Source organism: Narcine bancroftii, chromosome 2 (assembly GCF_036971445.1).
Source record: "Narcine bancroftii isolate sNarBan1 chromosome 2, sNarBan1.hap1, whole genome shotgun sequence".
Lineage (NCBI taxonomy): Eukaryota > Metazoa > Chordata > Chondrichthyes > Torpediniformes > Narcinidae > Narcine > Narcine bancroftii.
Genome location: NC_091470.1, coordinates 91,300,595 through 91,314,848, shown reverse-complemented (window position 1 = coordinate 91,314,848; position 14,254 = coordinate 91,300,595). Strand labels below are relative to the sequence as shown.

General features: G+C 41.5%; 1 long non-coding RNA gene across 1 annotated transcript in view; it reads right to left on the bottom strand.

Annotated features, from left to right (window-relative positions):
* Window positions 1-574: 574 nt before the first annotated feature.
* The window catches only part of LOC138753892 (uncharacterized), a 47,947-nt gene continuing 34,267 nt past the window's right edge, over window positions 575-14,254 (bottom strand). The window contains exons 3-5 of the long non-coding RNA XR_011351485.1: window positions 13,931-14,008; window positions 8,426-8,662; window positions 575-4,011 (exon numbers count right to left, since the gene is read on the bottom strand). This is a non-coding gene — a long non-coding RNA (uncharacterized lncRNA). The remainder of the gene's footprint in view (window positions 4,012-8,425; window positions 8,663-13,930; window positions 14,009-14,254) is intronic.

The following is a 14,254-nucleotide window of genomic DNA, read 5'->3' as shown; positions in this document are numbered from 1 at the left end:
TTGTTTCGCTGATTTGCACCCTGACCATACCTTTCCAGACCACACCGGTACCGTATTTTATAAATGGAAAATGACAAATATAGCCGGCTTTTTACCATTTATGAAGCAGCATGTTCCACACCCTCACCGCTCTCCAATTCTTTTCTACACCAGACAATTTTTATTGACCCGCAGTATTTCTTTTTTCGAAACTTTATTTATTAATTTTAACATATAAAGTAAGTAAGTAATACACGTACAGAAAAAATACAAAATAAAGGAATACAAGTATAAAATATCATAGTTAATACAATACCAATCTTGGCATCTCCCCCTCACAACTAAAAACTAAGACTAAGAAAAAAAACTATTTTTAACCCCTAAACCCCCCCTCCCCACCCCCACGATAAAGAGTGACGAATTAATACTATTAGTATAATAATTAAAAATATATTTGTCTTAAAAAAAGATCAATAAACAATATAAAAACAAAGAAAAAAAAACAAAAAAGGTATTAATTAGGTATTAATTATTAATCCAAAATTTTTTATTATATAAAAATATATATGAAAAAACAATGACAAAAGACGTTAAACGAAAATGATTAATTCAAACTTATTTAAATTGTATATAATCAATAAATGGGATCCACTTTAACTCATAAAAATACATCTTATCTTGTATAGAAAAAGATATTCTTTCCATAACCAAACAAAACTTCATCTCTGAATACCACCTATCGAAAGACAATACATTTCTATTCTTCCACTTAATCCCTATACATTTCTTGGCCACTGCCAGCGCTAAGTAAATATCTAATTCTAAATCAATCAATGGTTGCATATTCCCTAATAAAAATATATCAATGTCTAATACAATATGAAGATTATATAGATTATTAAATACAGATTGAATACCTTTCAAAAATTGTTGTAACCGATCACACAACCAAACAGCATGTAAAAAAGTACCAGAAACCTGATCACAACGAAAACAAAGATCTGACTTACTAAAACCAAATTTTTTAAATTTTTCGGGTGTTAAATATAATTGATGTATAAAACTATAATTAATCATCGCCAATCTAGCATTAATCAATTTTCGAACACTATTACAGCAAATTTCAGACCAATCTTCTTCAATTATTGTTAAATTTAAATCTTTTTCCCATTTAATTTTATCTTTATCCCAATCTATTTTACTTTCACTTTCCAACAAAATACGATACAAACCTGATATATAACGCTTTTTTGGAAATGAGAACACGTATTTCTCAAAATCAGTTTCAGACAGTAAATTCATTTGATGACCGCATACCTGTATTACAAAAGATATTAACTGATAATACACAAATATAGAATGACCACTTATATCAAATCTCTTTTGCAATTCTACAAAAGAACAAAAATGATCTTCTAGACCCGCAATATTTCTGATCCTTTCGTGTTCATGATGATCTCTTCTTTCTGGCACCGTAGTCAAATGGATTTGATGCAACACAGATCAAAGTTAAGAGTCTGCAGTTGGGGAAGATGGACGTAGCGAAGGGTGGCAGTGACCCTCATAGATTGGAAATTAGGATTCAAGTTTCAAGATCTAAGATTCAAGATTCAATTTATTGCCATGTAATTAAAAACAGGACCCGATTTCAAAAATTGTTGCAGACAGTTTTGCCATCGGTAGAAATTTCCTGAAGAGATGCAACATTTTAAAGAAAGTCCTCCCAGAGTCACCGAGTGTCCGTGGATTCTCCTCCATCGTTTCTGCAGCAACGCAGAGTCCAGCCCAAACCATTGGCTCCCTGAGCTCGAGTCCAGATTCGAATCTCTGATACCATCAGGAACCCTTCAAACCCCTCTGCACCCTATTTTATCTGGTTATGTTACATGGTACCCCTTCAGCTAGTTTTGAGCCTGTCCCCAGCAGTCCACAGTTTTGAATCGAAATCCATTGACACCCATCTCCAGCATCCACAGTCTCCATTAGTTATCTCCAGGATCTCACAGCCTCCATCGGTTATTCGCCTCAAGTCACCGCTACCTGTGTAGGTTCTTCAGCCAAATAAACCCTCACAGCTCTGCTGCCGTAGTCACCATCCCATCTCCTCTGCTTTCCTTTCTCCCATAGGGGTGGTCTCCCTGCCGTCTGGTACCCTGCGTCTGTTCTGCGCTTCCCTCAGTCTGCAACCCCTCGTGGATTCTGTCCAGGAGAGGACCCACAATTTTTTGTGTGTCCCCTGAGGTCAATGGATTTTAATCAAACTACCGTCATCTTCTATAATTGGCCATTAAATGCATAAATGGAGTGGACCCCTCAGGAGCGCTGGATCTCCACTCCCTACTCTTCCCTAGACCGCGCCGTACAGCAGTTCCAGGGGCGCTGCCATTTTCTCTTCTTCAATATAGGATCCAATAATGTTATGATCAGCTTATTGACTCCTATTAAAAGAGAAACAATTAATTTTGTTGAACATAACTTCTCAGCAGAACCTGCCGTGCAAAAGAGCAAAGATGACTGGATTTTGTAAGCTCAATGGGTTTCTGGATACATGTAGTGCTATAAGCAAGGTCAGTGAACCTGTGGCATAAATCAGTACAAAGTGGTATGATTTTTATGGCCACTACTACAGCATTGTGGTTCCAGAGTGGAGGGCACTGGGGATTAAATATCCAAACATATCAGGACATAACAAGGCCAAACAGGAAGCTATTGGGAAGTGTGCTAATGTTCTTAGTTAAGGAATACATCAGGGTAATAGTGAGACGTAATGTAAGATATTAGGAGCAAAATGTCGAGTCTGTTTGGGTTGAGATTAGGAATCGTAACTGGAAAGAAATCAAAGCAGGAGTTGTCTCGAGGCCACCTATTATTACAGTTGCACGGGCAATAAATCAAGAAATATAAAAGGCATTCAAGGATGGAACAGCTCTTATCGTGCGGGACTTTAACATGGATATAGATTAGACGAATCAGGTTGGTCCAGGCAGCTTGGAGGAGGAATTCATAGTGGTTGGCTTTCCTTATTATCATATTACTGAACCTGCAAAGGAACATGCTATCTTGGATCTGCTCCTGTACAATGATGCAGGTAAAATTATCAATCTTTAGATTGGGATCCACTTGGAAAGAGTGATCTAAATATGACTGTTTATCATATAATAGTTCACATAATATCATATAATAACATAACCAGTTTGTTATGCCAAAACAAGGGAAACTCGAAGGGAATGAGTTGTGGGATCACAAGCTAGATGGAGGGACTGTTGAATACCAGTGGAGGACTTTCAAAAAGATTTCTAAATTAAATATTAAACTTATTGTCATGTACCAACAACAGTGTCATATTACACGAAATTGCTTTTGTCTGCTGTACGGCAGATGTATTCACTATCGGAATAACTTGCCTGAATGGTCACAGTTAACATTTAACATTTCACACAAGCTCCAAGCACAAGACAGTCCAATGATAATTTGATACATTGAAAGAACAGAGGGAAGGATTGTCACAGTCTCTTCCAGATTTGATACATTTGCAAAGACACTGATTTTTCAAGGGAGGGCCATGCTAACTGCTGGAGACTAAACAACTATTTGAAGCTGCTCTATGGCCAGTCATTCTGTAAAATGCATGGTATATGTCTAGGAGGCAAAAGAACAATTGTCATTCTTTCTTGGGACTACGCAACCCTCCTTCATCCCCGTCCATTTCTCAAAATACTCAATCTCCCTAAGCTCAACATCAGTATCGAAAGTGCTGCCCCTCTTCCAAAAGGACTTAACACATTGGGAGCTAGATGGAGTGGAGGCAAAAGCAATGGGGAAAATAAAGAAAAATACAAACAAGGACATTATTATTGTACACAAATCAAATTTTCATCGCAGGGTGAATTTGAGGTCGCTAGGATGTCGCTTCGACTGACAATATGATCCTTCTAGGTCAGCGGAGATATTCTCGAGGGGCTGATGATCATGTTTCACCTTCTGAACATGAGTCCACCCCTTTTTCACACATTCGTACAGCAGTATCTGTAACTAGAAGGACACAAAAAGGATCATCCCAGGTTGGCGACAACTTAACATCTTTCCAACTCTTTATCGATACTCAGCCACCGGGTTGAATGGTATGTATGGGGAATTCCAAAGGCGGCGTCTGCACTAGAATCCCCATTCTTCTCAGATCACCCAACGTTGTAGAAAGTTTCTGCAGATACCTCGATATAAATTGATCATTTGCCTCTGGTATTGGGAGGTCTGTATGGGAGCCCAGATAAGGAAGGCCGAACATCATTTCATACGGGGATATGTCAAAATCACGACGGGGAGCGGTACGAATACGAATCAAAGCCAGGGGTAAACATTTAAACCAGGAGAGACCTGTCTCAGCACACAGGCGGGTGAGCTGAAGTTTACTCCTATGGATGCCTCCTTTGCAAACTTATCTGCCTGTCTGTTACCTCGGTCTTCGGGGCTTTCCCCTACCTGATGTCCCCAGACATGGACCACGGCCACTTCCTTAGGCAGCATTAAAGCATCCAAACATTTCATTATTAAATTTTCATGGACTAATTTTGGGCCCTTTCCTGTAATTAACCCCCGTTCCTTCCAAATTTTTCCAAAGGTATGTACAACTCCAAAAGCTTATTTAGAATTTGTGTAAATTGTTCCTATTTTCCCCTGTAGTCCTGGAAGGATCGACACAGAGCATATAATTCGCATGTCTGAGTTGACCAGAGACTGGGGAGGCGACCAGCTTCAATAACAGAACCATCTTTTCCATCCACTATGCCATATCCACTATAACGAGTTCCTTCTATACAACGAGAAGAACCATCTATAAACCATCTCTCTCCTTCACATAGAGGCTCATCCCCTAGATCACTCCAGATCTTAGTCTGCAAATCTATTATTTCCAAGCACTCATATTCCATCTGATCATAGGCTGTCTCACTTGACGGAGATACTAAGAATGCAGCTGGGTTCTGGTCCCGATTAGTAACCAGCGTCAGGTCATCTCGGTCCATCAAAATTGCCTCATAATTTAGAATTCTCAAATCAGTCAACCACCTCCCTGCACACTGTAACAGAATCGTTCGGATGGTGTGCGGGGTATGGACAGTCATGGGGGCGTCAAAGGTAATCTTTCGACCCTCTTCTAGAAGGACAGTGGTGGCAGCAATAGCCTGGATACACTTTGGCCTTCCGTGGCAAACTGGGTCCAATACTTTGGACAAAAACGCCACTGGTTGCCGGAGCCCCATTCGCTCCTGGGTCAATACACCCGTAGCTGCCCCATTCTTTGCATTAGTAAATAAGTCAAATGGTTTATTCAAATCAGGTAATGCCAACACTGGAGCCTTGGCGAGACAACTCTTTATCCTCTTAAATCCCTCCATTTTGTCCACTGTCCAGACAACAAGAGAATTATCTAGGCCAGCTAACTTATCATCCAAAAATTTTACCAAACTAGAATAATTTTCTATCCAAATTCGGCAATATCCCACCAGACCAAGGAACTTCCTGAGCTTTCGGTCATCCTTGGGAGGTGGGACCTGCAAAATGCCACGTATTCTCTCCGGGCTTATTCGCCGTCACCCCTGACAAATTAGATGGCCCAGGTATTTTAACTCTGGCTGCACAAATTGCAACTTCGCCTCACTTACTCTCAGCCCCTTTTCTCCCAGAAAGTTTAAGTTATCCACCGTATATTGTTTGACAGCCTCTTGTTCTTTTCTTGTGATTAATAAATCATCTACATATTGTATTAGTTGACAGTCTAATCTTTTTGGAGCTTCTTCCAACACTTGTTCTAATCCCTGGCCAAACAGATTAGGGGACTCTGTAGAGCCTTGTAGGAAAACTGTCCAGCGATATTGGTTCTTTCGTCCAGTATACAGGTTTTCCCATTCAAAGGCAAACATGTCCCTATTACCCTCATCCAGAGGGCAAGCCCAAAAGGCGTCTTTCAGGTCTATCACACTAAACCATTTATTATTTGGATCTATTTTTCCCATAATTGTATAAGAATTAGGCACAATGGGGTATCGGGCCAAAATCACCTTATTTAATTATTGTAGGTCTTGTATCAGCCGATAAGTACCGTCTGGTTTTCGTACTGGCAGTATTGGGGTGTTAAAGGTGGACATACAGGGTTCGAGTAACCCATCCAATAATAATTGATCAATTACGGGTTGCAGTCCCTTTCTTCCCTCCATTGGGATTGGATATTGCTTTCGTCTGACAATCTGATTGGGGTCTTTTAGCATGACCCGAAGTGGGGAACATCCAACCCCCCTCTATTTCCCTTCTTGGTCCACACCTTGGGGTCGATCAACTCGCGATCTTCTTGTGTCAATGTGTAGAACTGGACCCCAATTCCCTTTTCTTGAGGCCGGGTCCCGATACCCAATAAATCCTGCAAATCCCGTCCCAGCAGGCAGACTCCTGCCTGGGCAACCAGTAGAATGTCTCCCATTATACTTTTCTCCCCATTTGTATCCTGAGACCCCTTACTCTGGAACTTCAAAATTAGATCCCTTGACTCCCAAGATGACTACTTTCCCATTAGGCAGGGTTCCTTTAGGTTTGGTTCGAATACTAGAACGAGCTGCTCCTGAGTCTACCATAAAGATCATGTCCTCTTCGGGGGGTCCTATGCTTAAGTTTACTAATGGTTCTCCATGCAGCCCCACGGCACTCCTTACAAGAGAACCTTGACTTCCCTAATCTTCCTCTTCCATCAAAACATAGGACCGCGTGTCCCTAATCCTCTGGGGACATTCCCTCTTAAAGTGCCCCTCTCTTTTACAATAGTAACAAACCTTGGGCCCTGTCTGCCATCCTCTATTGGAACCACCTCTTGGGGGCCCCGCTCGTGGATGAAGACCTTGGAGTTCGTCCCATCCTTCAAATACTGGTCCTCCTCTTTCTCTCATTCCCATCCATCCACCCAGACCGTTGGTCCGGCGTCTTTGAGTTCCCTGCTGTCCATCTATGACTTCCTTTATTACCTGTATTAATATCTTTGTCTTTCCTTTCTGCTTATCCTCACTTCTCTGAACATAATCTCTCTGTGCTATTTGTAGAAGTTGTGATAATCCCTGTTCATGCCAATGTTCAGTCATTTGGAGTTTCTTTCTTATGTCTGGGGCTGAATTTGTATCAAATCCTGTCAAAACTAACTGTTCCCCCACCGGCGAATCTATATCTAACCCCACATATTGCTGTATTGCCGCACACAATCTCGTCAAGAAAGCTGAAGGAGTCTCCTCTGGGCCCTGAGGGACTTCAAATGCCTTTTTAAAATTTTTCCCCCTGGGTACCGACTCTCTCATTCCCTTTATTAAATTAACCCTATATTCTTCCATTCGAGTTCGGCCTTCAGCAGTTCCTTTATCCCAATTTGGATTCACCAAGGGAAACATCTTCACCCGCCGCAGCTCCTGGACCTCCTTGGTGTTCCCGATCCCATACTCTAATTCGCGCTTGTCTAATCATTCCACTCTCATCTAGAGTAAAGAAAACCTTAAAAATGGACATTAGTTTGTCCCAGGTGTAAATATTTTGTCTCAAAAACTGATCTAATTGCTCTGCACAGGCTTGTGGGTCCTCTATCAAAGAATTCGTTTCTCGTTTAAAATTCCTCACTTCTGTACCAGTTAGTGGAACATTAACAAATCCCATCGCACCTCCTAGACCTCCCAGGGCCACCACGAAGGGGACACATTCGCGCCTGGTGCGGGTCCGATCCCCGAGCCCCTGGTAGTGCAGGGTCCCCCTTCTGTCGTCAAGGACTCAAATCAAACTCCCCGGCATCCTCCTCACGGAGGGTTTCACACTGTACCTCCGACAATCCCGTACAATCTGGGTCACCTACCTGGGGAGTAAGGGGTGGTGGAGGACACTTAGCCTGTGATCTGGTCCTAACTACATTCTTCTGTTCATTTTCGTTAACAAGGTGTGGGGGGGGGGGTGAAGTGGATGACATTGGGAGGGGAGGATAAAGTGGGTGGAGAGGAAGAGGGGGCAGCAGAGGAGCCGGCTCGGGATATGGAGGAAGTAATGCTCCAGTTCCTTACGTTTTGCCGGATCCCTTGTCGTCATCACCATTTGGTTCGATTCTACAAATAAACCACCGGCAGAATAATCCCTGCTCTCGGAGTCATCGGGTCTATTTTCATAAAGCCACGTATTCAATGCCTGACATACCAAATCCTCATCCGAACCGTATTTTGGCCAAAATACTGAAGACCCCTTAATTGGATTCTCAGGCCACTCGTGGCAACAGTACTGGATAATTTTCTTTTTATCTTTCCTGCTGGTATTCCCGCACCCCAATTCATCAATTGCCTCCCCAATGGGCTTCCCGGGGGAATTCTACCAATCGGTCCTATACTAAGACCTTTTTTTTTGCTCCCTCCACCAACCAGGGTGAATAAATCAGTCTTACCCGGCTGTCGAGCCTTCATAGCACGTCACTCGCATGGCTGTCCCGTCCTTTGTTCTCAATGTCTCTTCTCGGATATCACTCGCTACATCCACTGGCCGGACACTCGATGACCAGGAGTCCAGCTAAATCAGCCGGGGTGCACCAACCCCCTTTCAGACAAGCACCAGTCAGTGGAGGGAGTGTGATCCCGGACGATTCCACAAGTTGTGAGAAGTGCCTTCGCGTTCACAAAATATGCTTGAGACAAAAGTTGAGAACAAAGAACATTTATTTATATTTACAACATTGCAAGGTTGGGTACTCTCCCCTTACCTTGGGAAAGTACCGCAAGGGCGGGAAGCTTCTTTGTTTTTATACAATTTTTACTTCACCTCCCCTTACATTTATTTGTTTTACGTTTGTCCTTCTTGGATTGGTTTGGCACTTTTCCGTATTCGTCTGACACTTGATTGACTCCAACTTTCTCTTATCCCATGATCACACCTCCGTTCCCCACCCCTTATTAAACAAGCTCTTTGTGTGTGTACGTGCATATTTCTTAATTTCCTTGGTTATCTTGTTTACTCTGTTCTGCTGTATTTCATGCGCCATTTTACACAAAGAACATTTTAGCTTTTTTCTTGCTTTTTCTTTCTACCTTCTATAACTGTTTCAGAACTTCTACAGTCTGGATGTTAATGGTTCGGGTAACACACACACACACACACACACACACAGACACACACACACACACACACACACACACACACGCACACAAATGCACATAGATGTGGATAGATTTAATGTTAAGGAGAGTTTAAAACTTAAGTTTATATTTTGAGTTAGTAATTAATTTAGTGTTTTAAAATTGAACACTGAATGTCTGGTTCATTTTCTATTGGTGCGCTTTATGTGCAGTTCATAACAAAATTGGAGACTTGTCATCCGAGATTTTTTTTACCACATTTGGAGCTAATAATGCTTAACCAAATTGGAGAGCTTATAATGTATATGCTACAGAAGGCAGCACAGAATTTGGAGCTTTGTAATCAATTAAATTTTGATGAGGTTGATACAGTCCTTTTTCCAAGCTAATTGAGAGTCTTGGGTGTGTGTGTAAAAGCAGCAATGGATATTGAAGGGGTTTTCAAGTCACCATCTCCTGCAGAATTGCAGAAGGCATAAAGGGATGATTTGGTGAATATTGCTCAATGGTTGGGACTTTCTGAAGGAAATTTTGACAAAGGAAATTAGAGCAAGGAAATATGTAGACGAGAGCAAGTTTGAAGATGCAGAATTAGAGAAATTTCAGAGTGTAAACCTATTAAAGCAAAGCTTGTGTTTGAAAGGAGTCAGTTAAAAATTGAGGCAGAGGTAAAACAGAATGCAAGTGGTGTTAGAGAAAAAAGAAAGACAAAGACAATTTGAGTTAAAAATGGAGTAAGGTTGCAGTGGTATCAGGCAGAGCAGACAAAGCAGAATTCTATCTTCTAGTCTAACTGAGAAGTTTATTGCCAGTAAAGAGGTGTGGTTAGTTCCTCCATTTCATCAAAGTGAAATTGATAATTGAGATTTTGCAAGGAAGAACCATTTTGAGTGTAAAGAGAAAATAGCTTTTGAAGGAGCTTTTTGAAATGCCAGTGATGAAGTAGAGAAAGACGATGTGGTCAAACAATAATCATGGCTTTTATTAGCAGAAACTCATGGTACAATAATGAAAGACAATAGGTTCATATATAGTTATACCCAAGGGGAGTCTCCTTAACAGTAGAGATAATGCCCAGCCAATGTGAGTACAGCAAGGCTCGCCAGAGGGGAGACAGGCAGCTTGGCAGACATTCACCACAGTCTCCCCCACTCCCCAGCAGAAGAAGGGTTAAAATCAAAAGGACAGCTTCTAGGAAAGACTGAAGCAAGCGATACATGGACACCATGTTCGGCATCAAGAATACTCTTAACAGCCAAAGTACGCCAGTATCTAGCAAGCAATCAAAATATAATGAGATGTTTTATGAATATGTCAGCCTATCAGGTTGTTTATGAATTCTGCTGCTTCTTCTCAAAACACATGGCTCCTTTGCAAACTTGGGGACTGGTACAGGTCTTGGGTCTGTAGTGTGGGAAGGACTGACTTCTGGACCCGCTCCAGAATCACCAGTGTGAGGCAGTGGAGCCTCAGCATGGCCATTTGAAAGCTTACTAGGTGTCACAGGCTGGGGGAATGAGTCCAATCTCCCAGGTTCACTCTGAGTAGGGGTGTGAGGAAGGGGTGAACCAAGCAAGGCCAGATCTCTTAGGGATACAGTGTCAGTACACCCATCTGGGATTTTAACATGACCATAGTTGGAGTTGGTAAGCAGTAGCTGAACTGGTTGGACTAGTGGGTCTGTTTTACACACCCGAGTATGGCTCTTCAGCAGCACGGTTCAGGCTCAGATAAACAGGCTAGCCAGTCAATAACAGTTCCTAATTTCCTAGGAAAGGCAAGCATACGTTGACGAGGTGTTTGATTTCTTGCAGTTCACAATAATGACCAAATGGAATGTAACGCCTCAGACAGCACCTCCTGCCATCGGGTAACAAGGTAACCATGTGTTTTTAAAACAAGATTAACAGTCTTCCAGACTGTAGCATTAGCCCTTTTGACTTGCCCATTACCCTGCGGGTTGTAACTCGTGGTACGGCTTGTGGCAATCCCCTTCCGTAGCAGGGCTCACCGCAGTTAAGCGCTCATGAATACTGAGCCCCTATCGGTATTAATGTAATTGGGATATCCAAAAATTCTGAAAATTCTGTCAAGTAACTTAATGACAGATGCTGACAAGACGTCAGGGCAGGGTATCGCAAAGGGAAACCTGGAATATTTGTCAATTATAGTAAGGAAATATACATTTTTGTTGTTGGAAGGTAACGGTCCTTTAAAATCTAAGCTAATCCTTTGAAAAGGTCGGGTTGCCTTGATTAGAGTGACCTCTGGAACTTTGAAGAATTGCAGTTTGCGCAAACGGGACGGATTTCAATCAGTTTCCTGACTTCTTCCAGAGAGGAATGAAGGTTGTTAGCACTTATGTAGTGGAAGAACCTCATGACTCGTGGGTGTCACAGTCTGCTATGGATCTCCTTTAGCCCATCCAGATGAGCACCAGCAGCAGATCGTGACAATGCGTCAGAGGGATCATTTAACCTGCCCGGCCTGTACTGGATCACATAATTATAAGTTGAGAGTTCTTACCATTCTTGATTTTACTTTTACATTTAGTACTGAACATATCGGCTGTAGATTTCTGATCAGTAACAAGAGTAAATTTTCCGCTGGCTAGAAAGTGTCTCCAGTAGCGAACAACTTCAATAATAGCCTGGGCTTCTTTTTCAATGGCAGGATGTTTAAGTTCAGGTCTGCATAATGTGCGGGAGAAGAATGCCACAGGTCTGCCCTTTTGATTAAGGGTTCCTGCCAAGGCACAATCTGAGGTATCAGTTTCCACTTGGAATGGGACATCCTTGTCACTGGATGTGAGTGCAGCTTTGGCAATATCAGATTTAATCATCATGAAAGCCTTCAGATTTAGTTTCAAACAGAAGATGTGCCTTCGTGGCATAATCCCAAACCCATTTGCAGTTATGAACAGAATCCCATACACCTTTGAAGGGCTTTTTCTGAGCTTGGGGGTGGTAACTTCTTAAGTGGGGCCTTTCTTTCTGGGTCAGGTTGGATTTCACCCTTGCGGACAATGTAGCCCAGAATGGATGGCTCTGTTGCGTTGAACACACATTTGTCCTCGTTAAATGTAAGTTTGACTTCCTTCGCTATTGCTAAAAATTTCTTTAAGTTGTTGTTGTGCTCAGCCTGTGTTTTCCCACAGATAGTGACATTATCCAGAGAGGGAAATGTACCCTGTAACTCATACATCCTAACAATCTTATCTATTTCCCTCTGAAACACAGACACACCATTAGAGACCCCAAAAGGTACCCTTTTTAACTGGTATAACCACCCCCCCCCATCAGCCTCAAAAGCTGTGGGCCATTCTCTTTACTTAATGGGGATTTGATGATCAGCTGCTGTGAGGTCGATAGTGCAGTACACTTTGTATTGCATTATCTAATTAATCATTTCATTGATGCATGGAAGTGGGTAGGCATCCAGGTTCATGTAACAGATAATTCTCTGGCTGTAGTCAATAGTCAGTCCTCTCTTAATGTGATTTTTTACAACTACCACTTGGGACCACCACAGACTCTTACTTGGTTCAATTACTCCCTCTTTAAGCAGTCTCTGGGTCTCCGCTTTGAGAAGCACATGATCCTCTCTGCTGTAAGAATGGCTCTGAGTGGCAATTGGCTGACATTCAGGGGATAAATCATTGAAAAGGGAAGGAGTTTTGATCTTTAATGTAGACAGACCGCTTGATATCGAAATCAAGATATAGAGAGACCACCTTGACCCGGTACAATACTGGATTTCCTATCTGGGCAAGAGACAGTCCACGTTCCAGAAGTGTGTTTGGAGGAACACTGATCATAATGTTATTATTGTATCAATTGGAGAAATTTTAATTTTAATTAAATTAGAATAGATATACAGTTGAAAGCATGGATTGGGACAGGTTGTTTCTTATTTAAATATTTTTCATTGAATTTAACACATAAATCCCTCATACAAAGTATTTTAATCAAACAAACAACAGGTGGTATCATATGCACGTGCATAGGAAATATGTAAAACCACAATAGACTATCCCTTGATCTAAGCACAGTGTATATTCTGTTTAATGCTATGATCTATAATGACCATATTAACCCAAATTGAACTAGTTAATTGAAAAAAAAATGGAAACAATGACGTCGTTGATATTTGATGGGCCACCAAAGGTACAATATTCTCAGTAAAGGGCTTCTATGCTCCGGCCAGAATTAAAGGTAAAGATAACAGGAGTAGGGAACTTGGGTTTGAGGGAGATTGAGGACGTGGTTAAGAAGAGAGAGAGAGATGAATGGCTGTTATGAGGATGTTGTGAGTGTTAGATGTTGCATTTTGGAAGGAGAAGCCAAGAAATGACATAGACGATATATGGCAGCTCATTGAGGAGTGCAATGGAACAGAGGGATCTGGGAATATGGATACAAAATTTGCTGAACAGTCATCACAATTAGATAGGGTTGAAAAGAGAGCTTTTGTCACATTCACCTTCATAAATCAAAGTAATGAGTACAGGAATTGGAATGTGATTTTAAAGTTGATAAGACATTGGTGAGGCTAAATTATGAGTATTGGTGCAGTTCTGGTTACCTCACTACAGGAAGGGGGGGAGGGGGGGGGTCAAGTGATGGAATAGTAACTGGTCCAGTCTGCTTTCCAGATAAAAGTTTAAAAGAGTGGACAATAAGTAAAGTCCTTATTTAAAACATTTTAACAAATAGAAAGTTAAACAGTTGGGGAAAAATTTGAAGATACCTCCAAAAAAAGACAATGATCAACAGAGAAGAAGCAAATTAAACGACAGAACATAAGGAAGGAGGCCTTACCTGTAAAGTGGATCCAGGAGCTGTCTGAAAATGTTACTCCATTTGCGTGGTCTTCAATTGAACATATTCAGGTTGGTGCTGCATAGTACAAGCTTTATCAGTAGCTCACTGAGTCACGTAAAGAAACATTACTACACATACACAAATAGATGTGCATGCGTGAAGCTCATTTTAAATAGGACATTGAAGAAAGAGGCTATTTCAGTTATAATGGAAGTCAGATTAGACACATTTGCTGGAACAGACTTCATATCACATGAAGAAATGGATGCAAAAGTATTAGAAGAAACAAAAAAAAATAAGAAAGGGAAAGGTAAACTTCAA